We start from the raw sequence: 26,588 nt of genomic DNA on the forward strand, positions 1-26,588 counted from the left end.
ATATAGATTCCAGATAAAGGAAAGAGCGTCATTGTCAATCAAACTGTGTGTCAATCAGTTACGTATTAAAGGGTATCAAATGCATCATAAACAGCCAAACGAAAAGGATTGTTCTTTCTTCCATAAGGGCCTAGTGGCAGAGTATACCGGGCCTGGGTTTTGTCTCTGTAACCAATTGGAGTGGAAAAATGCATAGTTCCTGCCACTTTGAAGCAGATGTTTCCAGTACACATCTGTGCTCTTCACTTTCGATTATTCTCCATGCAAAGCAGGAAAACAGATCACTATGAAGTGGACAGAAGGGCCTCAGCCATCTGATCTGAAGGGTGTTATCTGACAGGAAGTGATGCGTATCAATCAACAGGATATCAGCACAGCAGGTGTTCCAGTCATACTGCACATGCTTAAATCAGAAATAATAGGACATCAAATAAAATGCATTTAAGATCAATTCGAATATGGTATAAAGCTGGTTAGTGAACAATTTTATCACACTAAAATCATGTTCATTTACGTATTTATATTATGCATTTGGGCTTTTATCCAAAGCGACTACATATTATACATTATGTGTGTTCTCTGATGATCTATCTATCAAATAATACAAAATAAAGCAACAAGAAAAATACATATCAACCACATTTAGTTAAACTGCCTGCCACGAATAGAGACAGATGTTAATGTTGTTAATTATGTGTGCGTGTTACACGGTTTATGATCGCCCCTTTCACTGGCAGCGTCTTCGTTTTTTCAGTTGCTTTGGTGCATTTCTCGAATCGTTCTTAAATTTTGCTAATAGTACCTAATTTTCTCAAAACACTTCATAAAATACCTGCAAAAGCCTGTTACTTGTTTAAAATCCTCAGTTTAGCCATGTTGTGTACACTGTTATATTTTCTGATGAAAAACTACTCGGGCAATTCAACAACTGCTGGATTTTTTCTTAATGATATCTTTCACTTAACACATTATTGTATGTATGATACTGACTGCAAGAGATTGGGAAACATTCTCTTTACACTTGTACTGGTCTATCAACACAATACAGGACAAAGTCATTGTGATACAGAAAAGACACGACACAGCACTTTAGGAAAAAATTAAAACTTGATAACATATGAAAGAGCCGTTAGGCAGAACTGTACATGCAGTGTGGTGCAGTGAGGAATCACAGTGCTGTTATTCTATAACTCTTGATGTCCCGGGCTGTCATCATATCTTATCATTGCAGTGTTTTTGGGGGGTAAAGAGCGATTTATGGCTCTGTGTCGGACCTACGCCACAGCCTGTATGATGTAGGCAACACATTGGTCTTTATTTATATTTCTGTGTCGCTGTCCGCATCAACAGGCATTGGAAACTAGTCGTCAGTGTCCATGGGTGTGTTGCTTGTGTAACCAAGACAAGAGCAGAAGAAGAAACAGCTTGTTGTGTACGTTTATGGTGACGCATTAAGCCGTGAAAGCGGCAAGTAAACTTTTGTTGAAGCTTAAGTTAAGAAAATTTCGAATGGAATGACGCTATGGCATAGGGTACACTGTACCTTACGCCTACGCTTGATGTAAGCAAGACTATGCAACATAACATAACATAACATAACTCAACCAACAGTACATAATCAAATGCTTAAATGCACAAAAGTATCTTAAAATGTTAAATGTTATTCCAAAACAGTGAAAAATTGTTATGTTTATGTTGTGCACAAGTGACAAGAGGATGTGGAGGTTGAACAAGTTGTTTTAAAGATGTCATTTTTGATCTGAGAAATGCACTGACTGAGAAAAACTGTAAGGCCAGAAACACACTTTGCGTACACTATGAAACACACATAACCCAGACTGTCTTAAAGTAACACTTTGTGGTTTTTCTCTAAAATTAAACTCTTAACGGGACAAATTCTACTCACGCTGTTACCTGAGCAGCCTCATAGCGTCTACAAGCACACTCTGTAAGTTCTGTGTTCGGGTCGGTACACACAGCCCCGCCCATCCCCTGCCGGCGGAGGAGTGTGATATGGTTTCCAAATGACGTTTCTGCATTCGCCAGTTCCATCAGCTTAGAAAACAAATTCATGTGTATTGCGCTGCCCACAGGTAGGCTTATTGTCACGAATTGCACAGACTCAGAGGTGAGGATCCAAATGTAGTTTATTTAAGGGGTAATCCACAGTCAAATCCGAGAGTAGGCAAGGGTAATACACAGAAAGACAGTCCAAACAATATAAACATCCAGGGCATCACAAAGAACACGAGGAACAGAAGCAACTGTGACATAACACAAAACCAAGGCCCGAATGACTGCCAAACCAGGTTTAAATAGACAGAACTAAACAGATAACAAGAAATAGGTGTGAATGATTAAACTGAGTCCAGGCAGTGATTTATGGGAAATGTAGTGTATGACAGTCTGGGTGACGTGGAAAGTGGCCTCTTGTGGCTTTGAGAGGGCACTGCAGCTGGTGACTGTGACACTTATACAGCTACATTATTTACAACACTGATAACAGACAATTGCGCTTATCAACCACATGGGGCAACCCGTGAGCAAAAGTTCTAAAGTGTTGCTTTAACACAAGTTCTTTATATTCTGTTGTCCTTATATATACTCAAAACATTTCTTCAGTTAGTGTGGTTCCACTGTGCAAGATTATTTTAGTTTACTAAAATTAAAACTTAAAAAAAAGTTCTGTTTATTAAAATCAAATAAAATACTGGCCTAATTTTCTTTTTTTAACTTGAAACTGAAATAAGTTTAAAAATAAAAGTATAAAAATAAACAAGAACAAAACAAAATAAAATGACAAATGCATGTAACAAAATTTATAAAAATTTAACTAACATTAACACATTAGCTCTCGTCAGTGTATTTGTATTTGAGGCTTTATTTAACGCTAAAAAACTAACATTTTTGCACTCCTCTTGGTAGATTGCATTGGTCATTGTGGGCTAACCCTAACGCCTTGTTAGTTAATGACCCAGAGAACTTTCGACTCCCATCTGCGTTTATTTTTTAATTGCGCTTGCATGCTGTTTTGCCCTGTCTAATCTAAAAATAAAAGCTAATTTAAAATATTAATAAACTAATTTATAAACTAAATTATAACACTGCCACCATCACAGTCTTTGACCCGGGAGACAGTTTATTGCCCGCAATAGTGCCCCTTAGCACTGCGGATGCCGTGCATCCTTACATTGCCTTTTAAGGTGTTTTCGGACAGATTTTGAAACACAAAACCATTCTTACATAGCTAGAAGCATTTTAGCTCACACAGCTAAAAGTAAACTACACTTTGGGCCTGTAACAGCCTTTGTGCGCAGTGTTGTTTCCTGGAACAGCACTGACAGTTCTGAGCCGAGACTTTCATGTGGTTCCTAGCAGGATTTGCGAAACAGTGGAGAGTCAGGGTGGGGTGAGGGCTTGAAAATATCTCTGTCTTTGTCATGAAAGGACCCTGTCATATCCGGCTCCCATTAATAAACAGCCTGAGTGAGTCATTGTGGGTGATCCCTGTGCCCTGAGAAGCGCGTCAGGCTTTTCCAGACGGGATAAAGGATATTTACTAAGCTGGGAACTAAAGGGGAGGCAAGACGGCCAAAATGTCGAGCTCTTAAAGTGGATTTGTGACCCAGGGCACTACAGAGATCCATTTCATTGATCTTGAGAGAGCACTCGAAGGTGCCACTGAGGGCGTACTCATATATAGCCCGGTTGCTCTCAACTGTGCCCGAGCGCGATTGTCCCCCCTTTCCCCACTCCCCCGCTGGCCTGTGCTAACAATGTGCTTTACCATCCGCACCCGAGCACGCTTTCATCATTACGATGCGACTGCTTCGAAGTAAACATAAACAAAGTGATATCTCTCAGCACAACGGTATCCATCGTAATGATCAGTTTGTGGCTTATTAGTGGTGTTTAACCTCACGCGCGCGCTGCTCAGACCGATCCGCTTATGATGTCATTGTCATATGAGAGCGATATGAGAGTAAACAGCTCATTATGCGTTTAAATCACCCTTGCGTACTTTATGATAATAAAACCGACTGTTACACACAGCGTTGCATTATGTTTGACGAACCTAATATCTGAAGTAGTTTTGGCCGCGGTGACAAACACCTGCACGTGTAAGTGTGCCGTGTATCAGATGTTTTTTTACGGTGACAGCTGAATCTCAGGGAGGAATTGACAGTCGCATAATTTACATCATGCTTTCAGTTCCGCGCTCCGGCGAGATTTGCACTCATACTGCCCCCTTTCTAAACCAAACCGCGCTCCAGCCCACCTCTTCCAACCACGCCAGGCGTAAGTTGCGAGCACTCACACTAGTCAATCGAATCAGGTTTAAGGTGTCAAACGCACTCGGGCGCGGTTCGATTGGGGAAGTGTGAGTAGGTCCTCAGCTGTCAGACAGCAAGTGCGGACCAACTGCTTATGATTTGGCCTGTTTAGTATGGTCCAGTTGGCCCCCTGTTAGTAACAAATCTATTATGGCATGAAAATGACGTTTTTCCATTTCAAGTCATTCCCTGCATCCTGAAGAGATACAAGTTTTGCAAGCAACAAATAAGTAGCATACAAATTAACTGAAATTCACGCTGTCCACTGCCTTTGATGACCATTAAGATGAATGGACATGTTAACAGACAGCTTTCTTCGGGTATCATAGATGCCCTTTGTCTGCACTTCTAACATCTGCAGGATCCAGGATACACCTTGATAACGCCTGTGTTTTCCCCATAAACCTTCCTTCCAACCTCACAGCTGTTGATCCTCTCTGCGTGAACGTGTGATTTTCTGTGGTGAATCTCTCCAAACACGGACCAGATGGCTAGGGCGATATGCTCTTTATCAGCCAGCCAGAGCGGGATCAATCTAAACAAGCGGCAAACGTGGAACATTTGATTTCCTGGGGGTGAAGAAAGGGGGTGAGAGTGAGGCCCATGCCACTGGCCTGCTCTTTTTTGGACTTCTTGGTTTTCTTCTCAACTGTTTATCCCCATGGATTACTAAAACACACACACTCGCACTAATACAGTGTTCACACACGTACAGACCTGCACAGATGTTGACATGCAAGTTCAGAGCTAAAAAGCTCTAATACACGCGCGCATACACACACACATACACACGAAGGTGGGACCAGAATCATTTTTCCTGGGTGGTCCACCTCCAACGATAAGGCAAGTATGTTTCCCTCGGGTAAAGGCAATAGAAAGGGAAAAAGAAAAGACAGGAACACGGACACAAACAGAGTTTTGCTAGCACTATCTGGCTCTTTGTGTGGAATTTGTACACGTCTGCTGCTTTCACAAGCTTTCCAAGCATCAGATTAAAGAGATCTGTTCATGACGACAAAGCCTGAGCTCTTTATAACCACAGCGGTGTAGTCCTGTGCACACATCACACAGATGGTGAATAAATTTGTGTGATATGATGTCTTTAACCTGATTATTGAATGATGGATGTCGACAATTCGAAGGTAATAATAATACAGATGATGCTAAAGTAATTCAGCAAGTTTCTCAGTTTCAAAGATTTGAAAGTATCCACGCTGGGATACATGTCCTGTAATGGTAGTAGAACAGAAAGGGATGCACAGTTTATATGTTAAAGTTTACACATAGGATTTACATGAGTAACACAGACAGATGTTTAAAGGAAAAGTTCATCTCAAAATCAAAATTGTGTTACCCACATGACGTTCAACATGTTTTAAACCTTCCCGCATCTTCGGAACACAAATAAAGATATTTAGGTGACATCCGAGAGATTTTCAGGCCTCCTCATAGACATCATGGTTATAGTTGTTGTCAAAGTCCAGAAAAGTATTAAAGACATCATTAAATTGGTCCATCCGTTCACAATGGCTGAATTAATTTTTTTTAAAGCAACGACAATAAGTTATGTGCTAAAAACAAACCAAAATAACGACTTTAATTCATATATTCTCCTCTGTCTTGTCAGTCTATGGTGCGCGTTCACGAGAGCACTTCAACGCTCGCGCGTTCGGTTTCTACGGTTGGGTAAAAAAAGTGCAAGTCTTCCTTAATATCGAAATCATCAGACATGTTGTGAAGATCAGCTTATATACAACTCAACTTTTATTTATATAGCGCTTTTACAATTTTCATTGTTACAAAGCAGCTGTACATGAGACATATTGACTATAAGCTAAATAATTAAAGTTGTACCTGCAAAAACAAGAAAAGGTTGAAAACACAGAAGACAGACATACCCACATACAAAACACTCCACACACACAATATGCACACGTACTAACACACATAGACATTGAGACACACACACACACACACGGATGCGCACGCACACACACACAACACACACACACACACACACACACGCACGTACACAGACAAGTACGCACACACACACACACACACACACGCTCAGTGAGAGCACACATTTAGGATAAAGGAGAGAGAAGCACAGGTCAAATATAACAGACTATAAATTCCTATATGCAATATTAATTAAGTAAAACTTTAAAATTCTAAAGCAGCCCCCCCGGCCAGGCAGATAGTGCAAAAACAGTATGCAAACGGTGGCGAGGAACCCAAAACTCTAATCGAGAAAAAAAACCTCAGGAGAACCCAGGCCCAACCAGGGGATTCCAGTTCCCCTCTGGCAAAAGCTGCTGCCTCTGCACAAGCTCCAGAGAACTTGCACAACAAGGCTAAATAAAATAAATAAACTTAATAATAAAATAAATTATAGTTTAAGATTATCATTAATAATCTAATAGCATTTGAAGTTTTGTGGTGAAGACATGTCAAGAGACCGCGTCCTTCTTTATCCAGCTCTATCATCTCAGCTCTTGTCAGGTCCCCACTTCCCATTCTCCGCTCTACCATCAGGTCAGGCCATGAACTGCATCCTGCTCGCTGTGGTAACCTTGGAACAATGAGACAAGACTGGCTGAGAGTAGAGTACTGTTCTGTACTCTTTGATGCAACAAGTACATCAGTTGTGTTTTTGGTTCCGGTTGATCTAACTAATGCAGCCTAAACCCTCTGAAGATTTATATTATGGAAGAGTAGTGTATGCAAGATTAAAAAGATGCGTCTTTAGTCTAGATTTAAACTGACAGAGTGTGTCTGCCTCCCGGACAGTGCAGGGAAGACTATTCCAAAGTTTAGGCGCTAGATAGGAAAAGGATCTACCACCTGCACTTGATTTTGAAATTCTAGGTATTACCAACTGACAGGACGCCTGAGAGCGTAATGCACGTGAAGGACTGTAATACAAAAGGAGTTCATTCAAGTACTGAGGAGCTAAACCATGTAAGGCTTTATAGGTAATAAGCAAGATTTTAAAGTTAACGCGATGCTTTATAGGTAACCAGTGCAAGGTTGACAGAACCGGGCTAATATGTTCATACTTTTTTGTACGTGTAAGAACTCGAGCTGCCGCGTTTTGGACCAATTGGAGTTTTTGTAATAAGCCTGCAGGGCAACCACCTAACAGTGCATTACAGTAATCTAGTCTTGATGTCATGAATGCATGAATTAACTTCTCTGCATCTGAGATTGACAGCATATGACGTAGTTTAGATATATTCTTAAAATGGAAAAACGCAATTTTACAGGTGTTGGCGACGTGGCTCTCAAATGACAGATTACTATCGAATAGAACGCCAAGATTCTTTGCTGACGACGAGGGTTTTATGGAACATCCGTCAATAGTTAAACAGTATTCTTGGTTGTTACTTATAGCAGTTTTCGGTCCAATAAGTAACACTTCCGTTTTGTCCGAGTTCAGTAATAAAAAGTTGTTACTCATCCAGTTTTTTATATCGACTATGCATTCCATTATTCGATGGAACTGCTGTGTTTCATGAGGCTTCGAGGAAATATAAAGTTGAGTATCATCAGCATAACAGTGAAAGCTAACTCCGTGTCGCTTTATTATATCTCCTAGAGGTAGCATGTATAATGCGAAGAGCAGAGGCCCTAAGACTGAGCCCTGTGGTACACCGTACTGGACTTGCGATTTGCGTGACACCTCATTGTTTATTGCTACAAATTGAAAACGGTCGGATAAATAAGATTTAAACCATTTCAAAGCTATTCCCTTAATGCCGACATAATTTTCGAGTCTATGTAGGAGTGTGCTGTGGTCAATGGTATCGAATGCAGCACTAAGGTCTAGCAGCACCAATAACGAGATACAACCTCGGTCAGACGCCAATAGCAGATCATTTGTAACTCTGATCAAAGCAGTCTCTGTACTGTGACATGCTCTAAATCCAGACTGGAATTCTTCATTGATGTCATTCCTTTGGAGGAAGGAGCATAATTGAGTTGAAACTACTTTTTCCAGAACTTTAGATATGAAAGGTAGATTCGATATAGGCCTGTAGTTCCTTAGTTCTCTAGGGTCGAGTTGGGGTTTTTTGACAAGGGGCCTTATAACAGCCACCTTATATGCTTTAGGCACATGTCCTAATGTCAGAGATGAGTTAATAATACCAAGAAGAGGATCTATAATTTCTGGGAGCATCTCTTTCAGTAGATTTGTAGGTATAGGGTCTAGTATGCATGTTGTTGATTTAGATGATCTAATAATTTTAGACAGCTCATCTTGATCTACGGTATAAAATAATTGCATTTTCTCCTTAAGGGCGCTGTAGTTAGTTTGTTCAGCGGGTTTCACTTCTGATTGCATTGTTATAATTTTTTCTCTAATATCTTGGATTTTATATGTGAAGTAGTTCATAAATTCATCACTGCTATGCTGATATACAGGATCAGAAGTCACTGACGATTTATTTTTTGTTAATTTAGCCACCGTGTTAAATAAAAACCTAGGGTTGTGCTGGTTTTCTTCTATTAGTGATGAAAAGTAGGCGGATCTAGAAGTTATTAGGGCTTTCCTGTATTTTCGAATACTATCCTTCCATGCTGTACGAAATACCTCTAATTTAGTTTTCTTAAAGTTGCGCTCCATTTTTCGGGCCGCTTTCTTTAGAGCCTGAGTGTGTTCATTATACCACGGTGTGGGGCTGCCATTTTTAATCTTCTTTAAACGTAGTGGAGCAACTTTGTCTAGCGTTACCGAGAAGGTGGAATTAAAATTTTCAGTGGTAATGTCAAGATCTTCAACGTTATTTCTCATGATTTGAGACAATTCGGGCAGATTATCGAGAAACGCATCTTTGGTAGTTGAAGTTATTGTTCTACCATATTTGTAACAATGAGTTTTATTTGCAGCCGTAGGCCAGTGAAGCAAACATAATACCAGATAATGATCCGAAATGTCTTCACTCTGCTGAAGGATTTTAACGTCGTCCACATTTATACCGTAAGACAGTATTAAATCTAAAGTATGATTACGAAGGTGAGTGGGTCCTGACACATGTTGACTAATGCCCATGGAGTTAAGAGTGTCTTTGAAAGCCATTCCTAAGGCATCTGTAACGTTATCTACGTGGATGTTAAAGTCACCAACGACAAGGAGTCTATCTGCGGCCAGTACTAGTTCTGATAAGAACCCACCAAATTCTTTAATAAAATCTGTGTGGTGCCCTGGAGGCCTATATACAATAGCTAGAATCAATTTAAAAAGTGTTTTATCTTTAGTATTAGGTGTTGAAACATGAAGAACCATGACTTCAAAAGAATTATATTTAGAGTTCGACTTCTGGGAAATGCTAAGAGAGTTATTGTAAAGTGCTGCGACACCTCCCCCTCTGCCTTTTAGACGAGGCTCGTGTTTATAATAATAATCTTGGGGGACAGATTCATTTAAAGCAATATAATCATCTGGTTTTAGCCATGTTTCTGTCAAACAGAGCATGTCTATTTTATGATCTGTTATCATATCGTTAACAAAAAGTGCTTTATTAGAGAGAGATCTAATATTTAGCAATCCGAGTCGTAACAGTTGATTATCTGTATTTTGTTCATGTTTAGTTTGTTTAACGTTTATTAAATTACTTTCAAGAGGTTTACGCATTATTTTATGTTTGCTAATCCGGGGGACAGACACAGTCTCTATTTTGTGATGTTTGGGAGAACGGATTACTACATGTTGTACATTTTGTGTATTCTGCGACGTGAGACGGCAAGCAGACAGTTGGTTAAGCCATACTGTCTGCTCCCTGACCTGGGCCCCAGCGAGTCAAGTTTTAGCATTAGCATTAAGACTTTTTGCCATATTTCTAGACAGGATGGAAGTCCCAGCCCAGGAGGGATGGAGACCATCTCGTTTCAACAGGTCAGGTCTGCCCTCAAAACTCTTCCAGTTATTTATAAAAACTATATCATTCTGCAGGCACCACTCAGACAACCAGCCATTTAGTGAATATAATCTGCTATAAATCTCATCACCACGATAAGCATTGAGGGGGCCAGAGAATATTACAGTGTCTGACATCATGCTTGCGAGCTCACACACCTCTTTAATGTTATCTTTTGTGATCTCCGATTGACGGAGTCGAACATCATTTGTGCCGACGTGAATGACAATCTTACTGAATTTACGATTAGCCTTAGCCAGCACATTTAAATTTGACTTGATGTCAGGCGCTCTGGCTCCCGGTAAACATTGGACTATGGTGGCTGGTGCCTCTATGTTAACGTTCCGAACAATAGAATCACCGATAACTAGGGCACTTTCAGCAGGTTTCTCAGTCGGTGCGTCACTGAGCGGGGCAAACCTGTTCGAGACTGTAATCGGAACGGTCGAGTGATGTTTTGTCCTGCGACTACGCCGTCTCACAGTCACGAAGTTTCCCAGCTGCGGGGGATTTTCAACCGGAACCGAGCTGTGTGCGCTAATGTTGCTCGCATCCAAAGTGTTTTCTATCGTCGTTAAACTCTTACTATCCTCAGATAAAGATTGGATGCGAGACTCTAATTCTAAGATCTTCTCTGTCAGCCTAACTATTTCCCTGCATTTATCGCATATAAAGCCCTCGCAGCTGACAGAGAAGGCTAAGCTAAACATATGACATGAGGTGCAAGTAACAATAATAGGAATAGAAGCCATAACTCACCGGATTTGAAGTGCAATTCCAACTTACCAAGGTTGCTCGATGGATCGTAGTATACTCGAAGCTGCCGGCAGCGATGCAGGAAACAGGAAGAGCGATGCAGGAAACAGGAAGATGGCAGGTCAAAAATAAATAAATACAGCGTGCGTCTGCTTGTAAACACAGAGTTGCGCTTCTGGGTTGTCAGTCAGAACGCCGCCGTCTGCAACCACCGAATGCGCATGCGTTGAAGTGCTCTCGTGAACGCGCACCATAGACTGAGACAGAGGAGAATACAGTATATCAATTAAAGTCGTTATTTTGGTTTGTTTTTTGCACATAAAGTATTGTAGTCACTTCAAAAAAATTCAGTTGAGCCACTGTGAGCGGATGGACCAATTTAACGATGTCTTTAGTAATTTTCTGGACCTTGACAACAACTATAACCATGATGTCTATGAGGAGGCCTGGAAATCTCTCGGATGTCACCTAAAATATCTTTATTTGTGTTCCGAAGAACCTGGGAGGTCTTAAAACCTGTTGAACGTCATGTGGGTGAGTAAAAAATTACACAATTTTGATTTTGAGATGAACTTTTCCTTTAACATCTTAGAACAGTAGTCCTAGCCCTAAAAATATGACCTAGACAACTTTAAAGATGGGGTAACATGCTATTTCATGCATTCTGACTTCTTTACACTGTTAAACATGCTGGCTTCTCATGCTTAACATGGTCAACTTGTTAAAAAACAAGTTGGACGTAGTATTTCTGTGCTCGATAGACTCCCCCAGCACTATAACTTGTTTTGGAAAGTTTTTTATAAGTCTGGATCCCTGTTTCGTAACATGTATTGGCCGTTCTCCGGGAAAAGCACGCCCACGCGTCCCCCATCAATGCTGCTTCACTCGGCTGACGAAAGTTTAGCTGTGTTGTTTGCTCACTGGATTTGGGTGGTGAATGTTATATAAATGGTGGATATAACGCTGGATTTACAGATCGTTTTAAACTGATAGATGGTGCGGTCCCAGAGCTATGGCGTTTATTCAGACCCAAAACTCACGCGCATGAAAACCACACGCAGAACAGTTCTCATTTGATTGGTAACTTTTAACATGCACTCAAATACATGCAGTCACCTACAGATTACCTGTCTTACCTAATGATTAGTGTATTACCTTGCCTTAGCTATGTGTTAGTATTTTAACTAGTGACATTTTGATATCTTCAAACAAATTTTTGTCAACAAAAATTATGCTATATAATCAGAAATCAGAAAGAGCTTTATTGCCAAGTATGTTTGCACATACAAGTAATTTGTTTTGGTGACAGGAGCATCCAGAACACAGAAACAGCAACAACAGTACACAGAGACCACAACACAATAGAATACAGTACACAATGATTTAAATAAGGGCCTATGGGTATAAAAAAATTAAGAAATACAATACAATAAACATAAGATAAAGATATAGTGAGTGTAAAGCTATGTATGTATGTAAATATCTACAAGTAAAAAATAAGAATAGACTATTGTAGTACAAGGTATGTGCTATATACAGCAGAATGAATGAAATATAATTTACAGAAAAAGTAGAAAAAAAATAGATAGTGTATTATCTGGAGGATATAATTAATATTGCACTTAATTATTATTGCACAGAGTTATTAATTGCACGGTGTGTAAAAACACTTAACTGTTCAAGAGGTAGATGGCCTGAGGGAAGAAGCTGTTTTTGTGTCTGGTTGTTTTGGTGCTCAGTGCTCTGTAGCGCAGACCAGACGGCAGCTATAATATAGTTGACCTATTTAAAAAATTACTATAATAATATAATTAAATGTCTCCTGTAGTCATTTAATTTGAGTTATCTAATAAAATTGATAATGCTTACTGGTACAACCCGTTTTAATATTTTCAAAACAAATAAATCATTTAAATTACTAGAGAGTACATCATATTGTAATTTATAATAACTTGTGATTTGAGTTATACTCTTGTAGCCGATTATTAATGCTCATTTTATAACAATTTCATGAAAATTATTAACAATACAAAAGCAATTATCAGAATCAGAATCAGAAGAGCTTTATTGCCAAGTGTGCTTGCACACACAAGGAATTTTCTTTGGTGTTGGAAGCTTCTAGTACAGACATTCAACACAATGACAATACAATATAATACGATTTACAGTCTAAAAGATTCTAAATTGTGCATATATAAAATAAAGACTATTTTACAGAAAATGGGGGATAATAACATATAAGAGACATTGTACAGGTAGTACACTGTAAAAAATGTCAGTAGATTTAACAGTAAAATACCGTATAAATGCTACAGTATAAAACCGTATTTCATAAAACATGCGAAACCCGTAGAATTTACAGTGGAAATCTGTAATTAGTTTTACGGAGTAAGACTGTACATTTAACAGGTAAAAACATATGAAAATACGGTTTATTGGAGTAAAACATTACAGTACACTGTATTATTTGCCGTAAAAAAAGAACGTCTTAAAAATATTCTTATTACAAATAGGCTACATAAACATATCTGACTCCCCTGTGCAGTGTGCACTTAAACCAGTTTTAATATGTGTTATAAAATCATCTTTTTCTGTGTAAAGTTGTAATATAATGACTTCTATACATTGTTTAGCTTAAATTGTCTGCCTAAACCCCCCAAAAAATTTCACCTTGACATTTGTCACTTTTGATAATTTAAATATTGTTTTTATGTAATTAGCAGTGCTTTTACATTTTTAGATTGTGTGAAACAAATTTTTTGTCTCTGAACTCAAGAATGTATTTTATGGTAAAGCAATCAACTCAACAAGCATTTAAAACATAACCGTTAAGCATCATCCAATCAAGATATACGTTGCGCCTTGGCTTCGTGAACAAAGGATGTGATTGGTTGAATACTCATTGGCGCGGAGCACACAGTAACGTAAAGTTTGCGTTCCCGCGTTTCAACAGTGACGATTCTGATGAAGCACTGTCGGAGCTGAACTACAAATCAGTGGAATATATATATATATATATATATATATATATTATTTTTATTATAATATTTTATATATACACTCACCTAAAGGATTATTAGGAACACCATACTAATACGGTGTTTGACCCCCTTTCGCCTTCAGAACTGCCTTAATTCTACGTGGCATTGATTCAACAAGGTGCTGAAAGCATTCTTTAGAAATGTTGGCCCATATTGATAGGATAGCATCTTGCAGTTGATGGAGATTTGTGGGATGCACATCCAGGGCACGAAGCTCCCGTTCCACCACATCCCAAAGATGTTCTATCGGGTTGAGATCTGGTGACTGTGGGGGCCATTCTAGTACAGTGAACTCATTGTCATGTTCAAGAAACCAATTTGAAATGATTCGAGCTTTGTGACATGGTGCATTATCCTGCTGGAAGTAGCCATTAGAGGATGGGTACATGGTGGTCATAAAGGGATGGACATGGTCAGAAACAATGCTCAGGTAGGCCGTGGCATTTAAACGATGCCCAATTGGCACTAAGGGGCCTAAAGTGTGCCAAGAAAACATCCCCCACACCATTACACCACCACCACCAGCCTGCACAGTGGTAACAAGGCATGATGGATCCATGTTCTCATTCTGTTTACGCCAAATTCTGACTCTACCATTTGAATGTCTCAACAGAAATCGAGACTCATCAGACCAGGCAACATTTTTCCAGTCTTCAACTGTCCAATTTTGGTGAGCTCGTGCAAATTGTAGCCTCTTTTTCCTATTTGTAGTGGAGATGAGTGGTACCCGGTGGGGTCTTCTGCTGTTGTAGCCCATCTGCCTCAAGGTTGTGCGTGTTGTGGCTTCACAAATGCTTTGCTGCATACCTCGGTTGTAACGAGTGGTTATTTCAGTCAAAGTTGCTCTTCTATCAGCTTGAATCAGTCGGCCCATTCTCCTCTGACCTCTAGCATCAACAAGGCATTTTCGCCCACAGGACTGCCGCATACTGGATGTTTTTCCCTTTTCACACCATTCTTTGTAAACCCTAGAAATGGTTGTGCGTGAAAATCCCAGTAACTGAGCAGATTGTGAAATACTCAGACCGGCCCGTCTGGCACCAACAACCATGCCACGCTCAAAATTGCTTAAATCACCTTTCTTTCCCATTCTGACATTCAGTTTGGAGTTCAGGAGATTGTCTTGACCAGGACCACACCCCTAAATGCATTGAAGCAACTGCCATGTGATTGGTTGATTAGATAATTGCATTAATGAGAAATTGAACAGGTGTTCCTAATAATCCTTTAGGTGAGTGTATATGTCTGGTGTAAAAATGAAAAATATTTTCAAAATTAAGAATAACAAGAGCTCTGACAAAAACTTTGCCCAAACACCATGGTTACTACACATTTACTATAGTGACACCATGGCAAACAGTAAGGACAGAAAGAAACAATACTCATCAGAAAAATGCACTCCACTTAATGTAGTCGCTCTTTACATTGAAACTGATTATTCCTGGAGTGGTGATTTTTTTTAAACGGAATGTAAACCTTTCCTCTTTGTTTAGGACTGTCTCAAGATCCGCCGCACATGTGCAGCGTTACATCAGCCAAATGCGCAGTAAATTCGAAGAATCTTGCTGTTTTGTTGTGCCATTGTTTGGGGCTTGCGCAGATCATGTGAAATAGAGCGCTCTGCGCAAGGATGTGATCACATAATGAGCTAATGCGGGAGAAACTGTACCTGTCTTTACTTTCATATTACATAGTACATAATCAGAGATTATTAATATGAATTGGTTTAAAAGTAGACACTTCAAGCTTTCTTTAGACATATGCTTTACGTTTCTCTGATGAGTATTCGCTAGGGATGGGCGATATGGCCCTAAAACTCTATCACGATAATTCCTGGTATTTCTTGCGATAACGATAAAAATGACGATATATCCATAACGCCATCCACCGCTGTTTTTTGCGTCAAGTGATCGTAGCTGCATGTAGTCTAGACCCTCAGAAAAACAAATATGATCAAAAAGTAAAACTTACCCCAAATCAAACAGCTCCTAAAATATACCTACAGTATTTTTGTAAATATAAAATATAGTAGTGAGATTCGACTTCAAAAGGTTGTAGTAAAGAAAAGTTAAATGAACTAAAGCTCAATAAACACATCATGTCATACCTAAAACTGTATATATTCTATTGTTGGGTGGAAACGATCGATCGCATCGCGCTGTCAATCACTCTCTCCTGAACTGTGTGAACCTTCTCTTCTCACAGCAACATACACTGAATCTGTCTATGACTCGCGCTACAGAAAGAGAACAGAAAAATGCGGATAAAAGAAATCTAATTAAATAATCCATGCTTTTATACGCTCATAAACGTATTTAAAATAACGTCATACAAACTCGCATTCGTACTGTATGTAAACAGGCAGCAGTGCTGTGCGCGCTGTGTCGCTATGAAAGCACATGTGGGCACGAGCTGCGCACGGGACGCTCCCTTCATCCTGTATATAACAGGCAAGAAATCATATTAAACAATTTGCGCACGCGCGCATAACATATCGCCCATCCCTAGTATTAGCAGAGTCTGTTTTAATGACGTGTTTCAGAAAGATGCAAGAGGAGAGAGAAGGCTGAAAGCACAGCCTGTATATTTTCATTCTTTTACAAAAGCAAAACATTTTGTAGATAATGAGTACACACAAATAAAAGTAGACCAATCACAGTTTTGAATCATGTATTTGTCTTATTTGTATGACTAAAATTACTGGAGTATTTAAGTCTTTCTCCGCAGTAATAAAAAAATGATGTGGCAGCACGTTAAGACAAAGGAATAACACTTATTACAGATGCTGTTCACATTTACTTACTGAAGACAACGGACTGTGCTTACTTGTATACTCACCAAGACGGGCATTATAACATGTGTGTCTGAACATTTATGCGTAATAAATTGTGAAAATACTCAATCTGACACTTGTTGCGAGCAGTTTGAGTGGCGGCTGTGTGCGCGTACATTGCCTGAGTGCACTGACTGAAGATCGTCTTTTGAGAGCACGCAAGTACTTGATGCTTTAAAGGAGTCATATTGCACGGCTAAAACGAATATTATTGTTTGTTTTAGATGTAATGCAATGTGTATACAGTGCAAAATCCAGAGAAAATGATACGATAAACCTAGTCCAGAGCATTCAGAACCTCGGACTGGCCAGAAGAGGGGCTTATGGACAGTGCTTGGGCCCATCCAGTTCTTGGGGTTGAAATCAATTCAACACCTCTGTAGAAACCTGAAAATGTCTGTCTACTGATGGTGCCCGTCTAACCTGGCAGAGTTTGAGACTATGACCACACTAATGCGTTTTCATTTGAAAACATATCTCTTCATTTGAAAACATAGCCTTTCGTCCACACTAAGACAGCGTTTTTGTCAACGAAAACGGAGCTTTTCGTGAACGCACTCAAAAGTGAATACATTTCAGAACAGCGTTTTCATGTTGTAGTGTGGATGAGGAAAACGGAGGGGTTTAAAAACGATGACGCGTTTTTCGTCATGTGCCGCTGTCGTTTCGGCTGCTCTCCAGTTTGATAGTATTAATGTCAGTTCGTGCATACTTTAGATTGCATTTTAGGAGATGGAATATTTAATTACTTGCAGTTATTGTTTGGCAGTGGAGCGCGAGTTAAGATTCACTTTTGTTTTTGCAGCTTTATAGTCTTACACTAACCGCAGCAACATCTCGAAGTTGCCTCACTCTCCTCCTATTTAAAAAAAACTCTGTGTGTATGCTCCACATTGCCGCGACATAATAATGCAGAAAGTAAATAAACTCCTGACAGAAATGAGACAGGCTGACGTGTCTTAGATTTTACTCATGCGCAGTAGATGGATGTACGCGCTTTAGGACTTTTCAGTGTGGATGGGCAGTGTTTGGGAAACGCTTGAAAATGCTAGAGTGGATGAAGAGAGTTTTGAAAATGAAAACTCAGTTTTCAGATGAAAACGCATTAGTGTAGAGGTTAGAGTCTGAAAATTTTTGGAAAATTGCCAAATATAGATGTTCGTCACATCATACACAAAACATTTGAGGTTGTAAAGGTGATTTAACCAACTACTATAGGGTTTGACTACTTATGGAATGCAATTATTTCATTAGTTTTTCTTCTTTTTTTCGCTTTATCATTACTGTGTATGGAGTTTAGACTAATCTAAAAAATATATATTATAAGGAATTTAACATAAGGCAGCAAAATAACAAATATATATAAATGAAGAGTTCAGAGGCAAAACCCTCTAAAAGCCACCTCCGTCAAAAATGAGATCATGATGTTGAGTGATTGCTCTTCACACATACAAACTAAGTTATTGTGCTTACATTTGTAGGTAACGTCAAAATCCCGCTCCATATTTGCTTCAAAATGCGTCGCGAGAACTCGTAATCCAAGATCACTTGATAAAAACGGAACTCACTTCCTTGAAGTGACCATGGCATGTATCCTTCGTTAGCTGACTTCTGAAAGGGACTGTCGTGAAGGGATTCAGGTGTACACTTTAGTTTGGAAGGCTCCTACAAATGGCATGGCATGCCCTTCTCGAAAGGCCCTTCAAGGGCGCATAAATGCCGTGTGAAAAATGCCCATAGTATACGTTACTCAAATTATTCTGCTTCAAAACCCGCCAAATACCTGTCACGAGTGGTGAGGAAGAACCCAAGCGCAGGCAGCGGGGGTGAAGGGGTTAATACAAAATACTTTAATTATAAACAAAACACCCTTGATGGGGGAAAAAACTGAACTGAGGATCCTTACAAAAAACAAAGACTTCCCACGTGGGGGCAAAAGGTAAACAAGAACAGCCAAAACCCTAACTGAAAAACACGACAAAACGTCTTACAAAAAACACGGCAGGGTAACTAAGGCGAAAAAACAAAACACACAGTTCACGGACAAGGCAAGGAACATGCACACGGGCAACAACATGAGAACATGAACAAGGTAAAATCAATGAGCACAGGACAATGAACACGAGGGTATTATATAGGGTGACAAACAAAGGAAGATAACGAGGGGCAGGTGAGAAACATAAGACACGGCAGGGAAGCAATACGGGAAACGAGAGGGGCGGGGTCAATGACGAGACACAAGAAAGCACATAGAATGTCAAAAGATAAACACCCCATGGCTTTCTCACACTACACTGCGTTCCAAATTATTATGCAAATGATATCTTTCTCTGGTTTTCCTAATTTGTCGATGCAAATGACAGTCAGTATAATTTTCAAGTAATCAACAGTTAGGGTACATTTGGAATTTTATTGAACAAACCTCCCACTGACAACAGTATTTATTTAAAAAATGAAAAACTCAAAATGCACTGTTCCAAATTATTATGCACAACAGAGTTTGAAAACATTTCATAGGTTGTAAAAAACTGAAAATGGTCATTTGTTGAATTTGCAGCATTAGGAGGTCATATTTACTGAAATCAAAAGCTATTTCAATCAAAAACATCCTAACAGGGCAAGTTACATGTTAACATAGGACCCCTTCTTTGATATCACCTTCACAATTCTTGCATCCATTGAACTTGTGAGTTTTTGGATAGTTTCTGATTGAATTTCTTTGCAGGATGTCAGAATAGCCTCCCAGAGCTGCTGTTTTGATGCTAACTGCCTCCCACCATCATAGATCTTTCGCTTGAGGATGCTCCAAAGGTTCTCAATAGGGTTGAGGTCAGGGGAGGATGGTGGCCACACCATGAGTTTCTCTCCTTTTATGCCCATAGCAGCCAATGACACAGAGGTATTCTTTGCAGCATGAGATGGTGCATTGTCATGCATGAAGATGATTTTGCTACGGAAGGCATGGTTCTTCTTTTTGTACCATGGAAGAAAGTGCTCAGTCAGAAACTCTACATACCTTGCAGAGTTCATTTTCACACCTTCAGGGACCCTAAAGGGGCCCACCAGCTGTCTCCCCATGATTCCAGCCCAAAACATGACTCCGCCACCTCCTTGCTGACGTCGCAGCCTTGTTGGGACATGGTGGCCATCCACCAACCATCCACTACTCCATCCATCTGGACCATCCAGGGTTGCACGGCACTCATCAGTAAACAAGACTGTTTGAAAATTAGTCTTCATGTATGTGTGGGCCCACTGCAACCGTTTCTGCTTGTGAGCATTGGTTAGGGGTGGCCGAATAGTAGGTTTATGCACAACTGCAAGCATCTGGAGGATCCTACACCTTGAGGTTTTCGGGACTCCCGAGGCACCAGCAGCTTCAAATACCTGTTTGCTGCTTTGCAATGGCATTTTTGCAGCTGCTCTCTTAATCCGATGAATTTGTCTGGAAGAAACCTTCCTCATTCTGCCTTTATCTGCACGAACCCTTCTGTGCTCTGAATCAGCCACAAATCTCTTCACAGTACGATGATCTCGCTTAAGTTTTCGTGAAATATCTAATGTTTTCATACCTTGTCCAAGACATTGCACTATTTGACGCTTTTCGGCAGCAGACAGATCCTTTTTCTTTCCCATATTGCTTGAAACCTGTGGCCTGCTTAATAATGTGGAACGTCCTTCTTAAGTAGTTTTCCTTTAATTGGGCTCACCTGGCAAACTACTTATCACAGGTGTCTGAGATTGATTTCAGTGATCCAAAGAGCACTGAGACACAATACCATCCATAAGTTTAATTGAACAATATAAAATTAAATGTTTACGACACTTAAATCCAATTTGCATAATAATTTGGAACGCAGTGTAAACATAAGGGATCTGTCATGATCATGCCACAAGACTAGAAAAATCATGAACAAGAAGGCAGGACCATGACAATACCACACTCTGCCCAGTCTGAAATATCTGGTATTGCTGAAAGTAAATGTAAAGGCCTGACGATAAATGAATAGTTGTCTTACAGATTTAATATATTATAAATATATATAATTATATCATTTGTATCCTTGACTTAAATACTAAACACAATGGGGTTATGTGTCAGATCTGTATTATTGTTGTAATTGTGGTGGCACTATGATGGTAAATCGTCATTTATATAAGCATAAATCAAATTGTTTATAGATTATAAAATCAATAAACAAAATGTAATTACTTGCTTTTCCACTGAAACAGAATATTGTCCCTGCTAACATATGTTAAGCTTTGCAGCAGCCCCTAAAACCACCTGTCATTTTCTAACCACAAGAGGCAGACACTGTGTGTTCTCATCACAGCAGATTCTATATGAAACAAATATTGCTATGTTGTATGTACATGAGCATGAAAAATAGTTATGTGAGAAGCAGATCACTTTTACATGCAGATCATTACGCTACACAGGACTGAACCCAAGCCCTGAATGATGAAGGGCTGAACGTGTTAAATGTATCAGTCTAACATAATCTGCCAACAGCTGCAATCATACCGATGACAATCTTTTTTGAAGCTTTTCAAGAAGTAATGAATCTCTGTTACCTCAAGTGGAAGTCATTTGGATACAAAGTTTCTTTAGCTCTACTGGTAGAGCACTGCGTTAGCAACACAAAGATACAAAAAAAGGCAAATTTAAAAATGCAAAGGTAATGTAAATGGGTGAAAGACACAGCAAATTACATTACCTATAAATAATTATAAATGAATCAATAAATAGGCACTCCTATTTTTGATCAAAAGAGCACGCTTCATATCAAATCATATCTTCATGTTGCGCAATATAAATAGAAAGCCGAGCATGAGAACGACACACACGGCCCGCTGAGACCACATCAGGACACGTCACATGCTGCGTGCGTGCGTGCGTGATGTCAGAGCAGAGGTGCAGCATGGGAGCGCTCCTGCAAAGATGCAGAGGCTTGATCAAAGTCCTGCGCTGTGACACTGAAGGTGGGGCGCGATTGTTCATGCAGCCAATCTTGCAGGCTTGGCAGCAGAAGTAGAGAGGGTTAAGCCAGACTCAAACAGCAGCTGTGCATGCTGAGAGTGCTGGGTTTGAGCAGGGTGTTGTAACCAGACGAGCATGTCATCTTTCTACTGGAACACAACTGCACTAAGGTGAGTCGAAATGTGCCTGGAAAGTTTCTCCACAAAGTAGAATCTAAAAAGAAATGCAAACTCTCTGCCCTCCTCCCCTGCCTCGTGATACCCATCCCGTGGTAACCACAGATTATGCCGGCTCAAGTAGGAACGCCTGGTGTCATCCTCATGTGAGAGCCTGTGGACTGACTGACCATCGGGATACCCATCCAGAGGAAACTACACATTACACCAGCACCATCTGATCGTCAAGTGCCATCCTCCTGCAAGATCCTGTGAATTTAACTGATCATCCCAGATCCAGCCCAGGAAATCTCCGTCAACAATCAAGAGCAAAGACCCTTGTTATTTTAATACTAATACTAACTTTTGTTTATTTTTGTCTTTCTTCCTGTTAAGCTGCTTTGCAAGAAATTATGTTTTATTAACAAAGTTTGGGAGGAGCACGTGCAGATAACTAACCCGGCTGGCTTTCCATGACCAATCTCACAAATCAGATAACTAACCTGGCTGGTTTCCTACAACCAATCTCACCAATCAGTTGAGATTGGTGAGATTGGTTGGGGGCAGTTTTTGGTGAGATTGGGGGGGCAGTTTTTTTGATTGTCCTTCATTTTGTCCTATGCCTTTCACAAACGATAATTATAAAAATATCATTGGACCACATTACTTGTTGATTGCTATCAGGATGCGAAGAGACTTCAACCAGCATGACAAAAATGTTTCTGGACAGGACCGCCTATCCTGGCTTTAAATAAAGATTTTCTTGAGAAGCAAGATGGCCTAAAATAACAGGCAATGGGAGAAGTTTTTTTTTCTTACCCCGTTGATTTAGCTGATTTTCTTGTTTTAAGCACAAACTCACTGTTGTAATATATTTTTTTTATATTTCAGCAATTTTGCTTTAATGTAAATTAATTAATGGGACAGTTCACCCAAAGTTGAAAATTCTGTCATCGTTTACTCACCCTCAAGTTGTTCTAAACCTGTATAAAATTCTTTGTTCTGCTGAACCCAAAGAAAGATATTTTAAAGAATGTCAGTGACCAAACAGATTTCTTCCCCTATGACTGCCATAGTATTTATTTTCTCTACTATGGCTGTAAATGGGGGATGAGATCTGTTTGGTTACTGACATTTTTCCAAATTAAGAAATGATTTAAGAATGTTTAGATAGTTGTATTGGAAAATAAGACAAAAATACCAGGCAAGAAACTCCTTTTAGCAGTGCAGCAGAAATAGAAATGTTTCGGGACATATGCAACATAGTCAATTAAAGACAAGGGAAGTTTTCACAGGCTGTCTTTCTAAAGCTTTAGCATGAAGAAAGTGGGACTTGCGGAAATGTGACAAACAAACATGGTTTAAATCTGAAGCATTAAAAGACATCTGATGGCAGACACTATTTTAGGATTATTGCATTTGAAGGCACCGCACTTTGATGTTTCTTTCTCTCTTTCTCTCGCTCTTTTTTTTTTGTCCCAAGCCCTTCAGCTTTCATAATTGGTCTTAGAAGTGAGCGACTTGGCAAGGATGTCAGTGTGTGACACGCTTATTCTTACCGTCCAAACACACACTGGCTTTTTCACTGTCTGTTTTCGCAGTAATGCGATACATGTGGCTGAACTGAAATCAGCTAGCCAGTCATTCATTTGAGTCTCATTAACAGCACTTAACGCTCTGGGATGAGAAGAATAGGACGCTGAAGGTTTTGTGCACTGAAACAAAACACAGTAATTGCACTAAAATCACTCAGCAGTTAAGAGATGCACTATGCCAGTCAAAGTGCATTACAATGCTAATCAGCTAAACCTTCTCAGTCTGTGAGGTTTTAACTTCAGGGTGGAGTTCATGATGAAGCTCCACAGAAACGTTTAAACAAGTCAACATGGAAAAAAAACAGACATTTGCAACTCATTTGACTGCAATGTGACATTCCCAAGACATGCTATGGGGAAAAACTCTAGGCCGGGACTTGATTTCATGTGAACTGATAGGATGGTGAAAAGTGGGCGTTCCATGCAGCCAGATGTGAGTGCGAGTTTGCAGTGGATTAGGAAAAAGTTCACCCTCCACAGCATTTTCACATAACCCAATGTTAACCATATTAACAATTTCATTATTTAAAGTACCCCCCAGGGACTTAACATCATTCTGCGTACCCCCTTTCTTACAGTAACAATTGTGGTCTCAAACATTTTTTTATTTGCATTTTAAATATATTTTCTTTCATTTCAAAAACATTTTATTTTATCAAACAATAAATGATATATGACTCATATATAAATAAATGACTCACTGCTTAATGAGATGGATGTGCTTGATATGACTTGCATAACTCTGTGATGTTTGGTTGTATCGGAGAAAGTCTGAGTCTCAAATCATTCTCTATGCAGAGTCTGTCCCGATATTTGTTCTTTATGTGGGCAAGTGCTGAAAACCCACTCTCGCAAAGATACGTTGTGGAGAAGGGCAGTAATGTTTTCAAAGCGCGATCGGCTAAGGCAGGATACTCTGCATGCAAAGCTATCCAGAAGTCTGTCAGTAATTTTTGTGCGAAGTCACATGCGGTACGTAAAGACGTGCGCTTACGCATGAGTGGACGCATATTTTTTGATTGGATGTCATGAATTTGACCTTTTATGGCACTACGTGACTACTTTTTTGCTGTGTGTACACAGTAGATTTCAGGATTTTGTTCACGTACCCCCTCCGTCACCTGGCGTAGCCCAGTTTTGGAACCACTGCTGTAGTGACTATCCATCTTAAATGACGTATGTTAGACGGCTTGGGCGTTTTTATAAAGCCAATCAAATTGCAGAAAAAAAGAAAGCCACGCCCACTATTTTTCTCAATCGAAATTCCATTTCACTTGGAAATGCGTCAAAATACGGAAGTCAAAATGATCACAAATTCACAGGGACTTTAAAATTTGTTCGGACAACCAAAAGATAATGTCTACTGGAAGGTTTTATTTGTAACATGTGAGCAGTGTAGGGTGTAACTAGTTACTAAGTAATTAGTTATTGTAATGTAATTACTTTCCTTTGAAAAAGTAAAGTAAGGGATTACTCTTATTTTTGTGTAATTTAATTTCAGTTACTTCTGATGTAATTAAACTAAATACTGTGTGTAATATATGTGTGTGCAATAGTGGAAACCTGTGCTTTAATGTATAATTCTCACATTTGTAATTAATAATATTACTTTCTGTAGTTTTATATTATTTATTTGAATGAATTAAAAGAGCCGTTTCATGTCTATCCTTGAATCACTTAACTAATCAAGGTTGATATAGGATATAGAAAGTAATTAGTAATAAGTCATTAAATACTTTTTGGAGAGAGTAATTTGTTCAATAATCTAATTACACTATTGAGTATGTAATTAGTAACTAGTAATTGATTACTATTTCAGAGTAACTTGCCCAACACTGCATGTGACCAAGTGGAATAAAAAGTACTACACATGCATACTGTGTGGTATGCAGTATACCAGTGTTCACTTCTTGATTAAAGTCAACTATTTTTTATAGGACGTTTCATTATTTTACATTGTTGCAAAACAGCGTAACAGTAAAACTGTTGGGGACCAAATAACTCAGACACGTTTACCTGACCATGTTTGCGTGTTTTTTCTTCAATTGTTAATGTGACCGTTTTACACCACAGACTGAACAAAATTAATCATTGCTTGGTAATTGGTCATCCTAAATTGGTTTGACCTGATTGTGTACTTAAATTTAACAGCTGACAGCTATTCAACCTTTTCCATGACATACCGTTCTATCCAAGTTATCTGACATTATCAAGATGAATTTGTCCTGACACAGTTTTGTTCTTTTTTGGTTTTGTTCTTTTATTACCATTTTCTAAACTACAGTGAATAAACTGTGATAATGTGAGAAATGTTGAAGGTGTCTAAACAAATTTTGCTTTGACTGTATATATACTGTATATATTAGTACAGACAGTAGGTAAGCCATTATGAAAATGTCAATATTGTGAAAATACACATTTTGCGCTCCAGCATCTGCTTATAATGTTTGTAATGTATAAAAAGAGCTTAATCAAAGTTGAGAAAAATCCCAGAGACAAGCATTCATCCCTAAACATATTATTTCTGAAATTTGACTACAAACACAGAGTATTGGCGCTTCAGTGGCAAAACCGAGGAGATCAAAGTAGAGGTCACCACTTCAAAATGCTCATAAAGTCACCACCACACTTCAATCAGCCTAAACCCGAGACCTCTTTGAAAGTGCCACAAAAGAAGTAGAGTCATGTCTACTTCATAAACGCTGGGGCCAGACTGCAGCCCTCTCCGCCATCTCCACTGTCATGCAAAAAAAGCATGCTGGATGGCTTTTGTGTCGAGTCGTTTCGGTCATTACACACACAAAGAGCTGAAAACACTCAGTCAGCCATGATGGATTAGTCCAGACAAGAGAACAATACACAATCTGGAGGAATCTTAAAGAAAACTCTTTGCCACAATGTAAGCGCAATTTCATCGCTATAGGGCTATAATCTGTACTTTCACATCACTTAACATTTTTTTTACCTGAGAT

General features: G+C 39.3%; 1 protein-coding gene across 2 annotated transcripts in view; it reads right to left on the minus strand.

The window, feature by feature from the left end:
- Positions 1-26,588, minus strand: part of LOC130550359 (centrosomal protein of 112 kDa-like) — a 100,797-nt gene that overhangs the window by 28,708 nt on the left and 45,501 nt on the right. The gene's annotated exons all lie outside the window — the stretch shown is intronic.

The sequence above is a fragment of the Triplophysa rosa genome, unplaced genomic scaffold (genome assembly GCF_024868665.1).
Source record: "Triplophysa rosa unplaced genomic scaffold, Trosa_1v2 scaffold29_ERROPOS194725, whole genome shotgun sequence".
Taxonomy (NCBI): Eukaryota; Metazoa; Chordata; class Actinopteri; order Cypriniformes; family Nemacheilidae; genus Triplophysa; species Triplophysa rosa.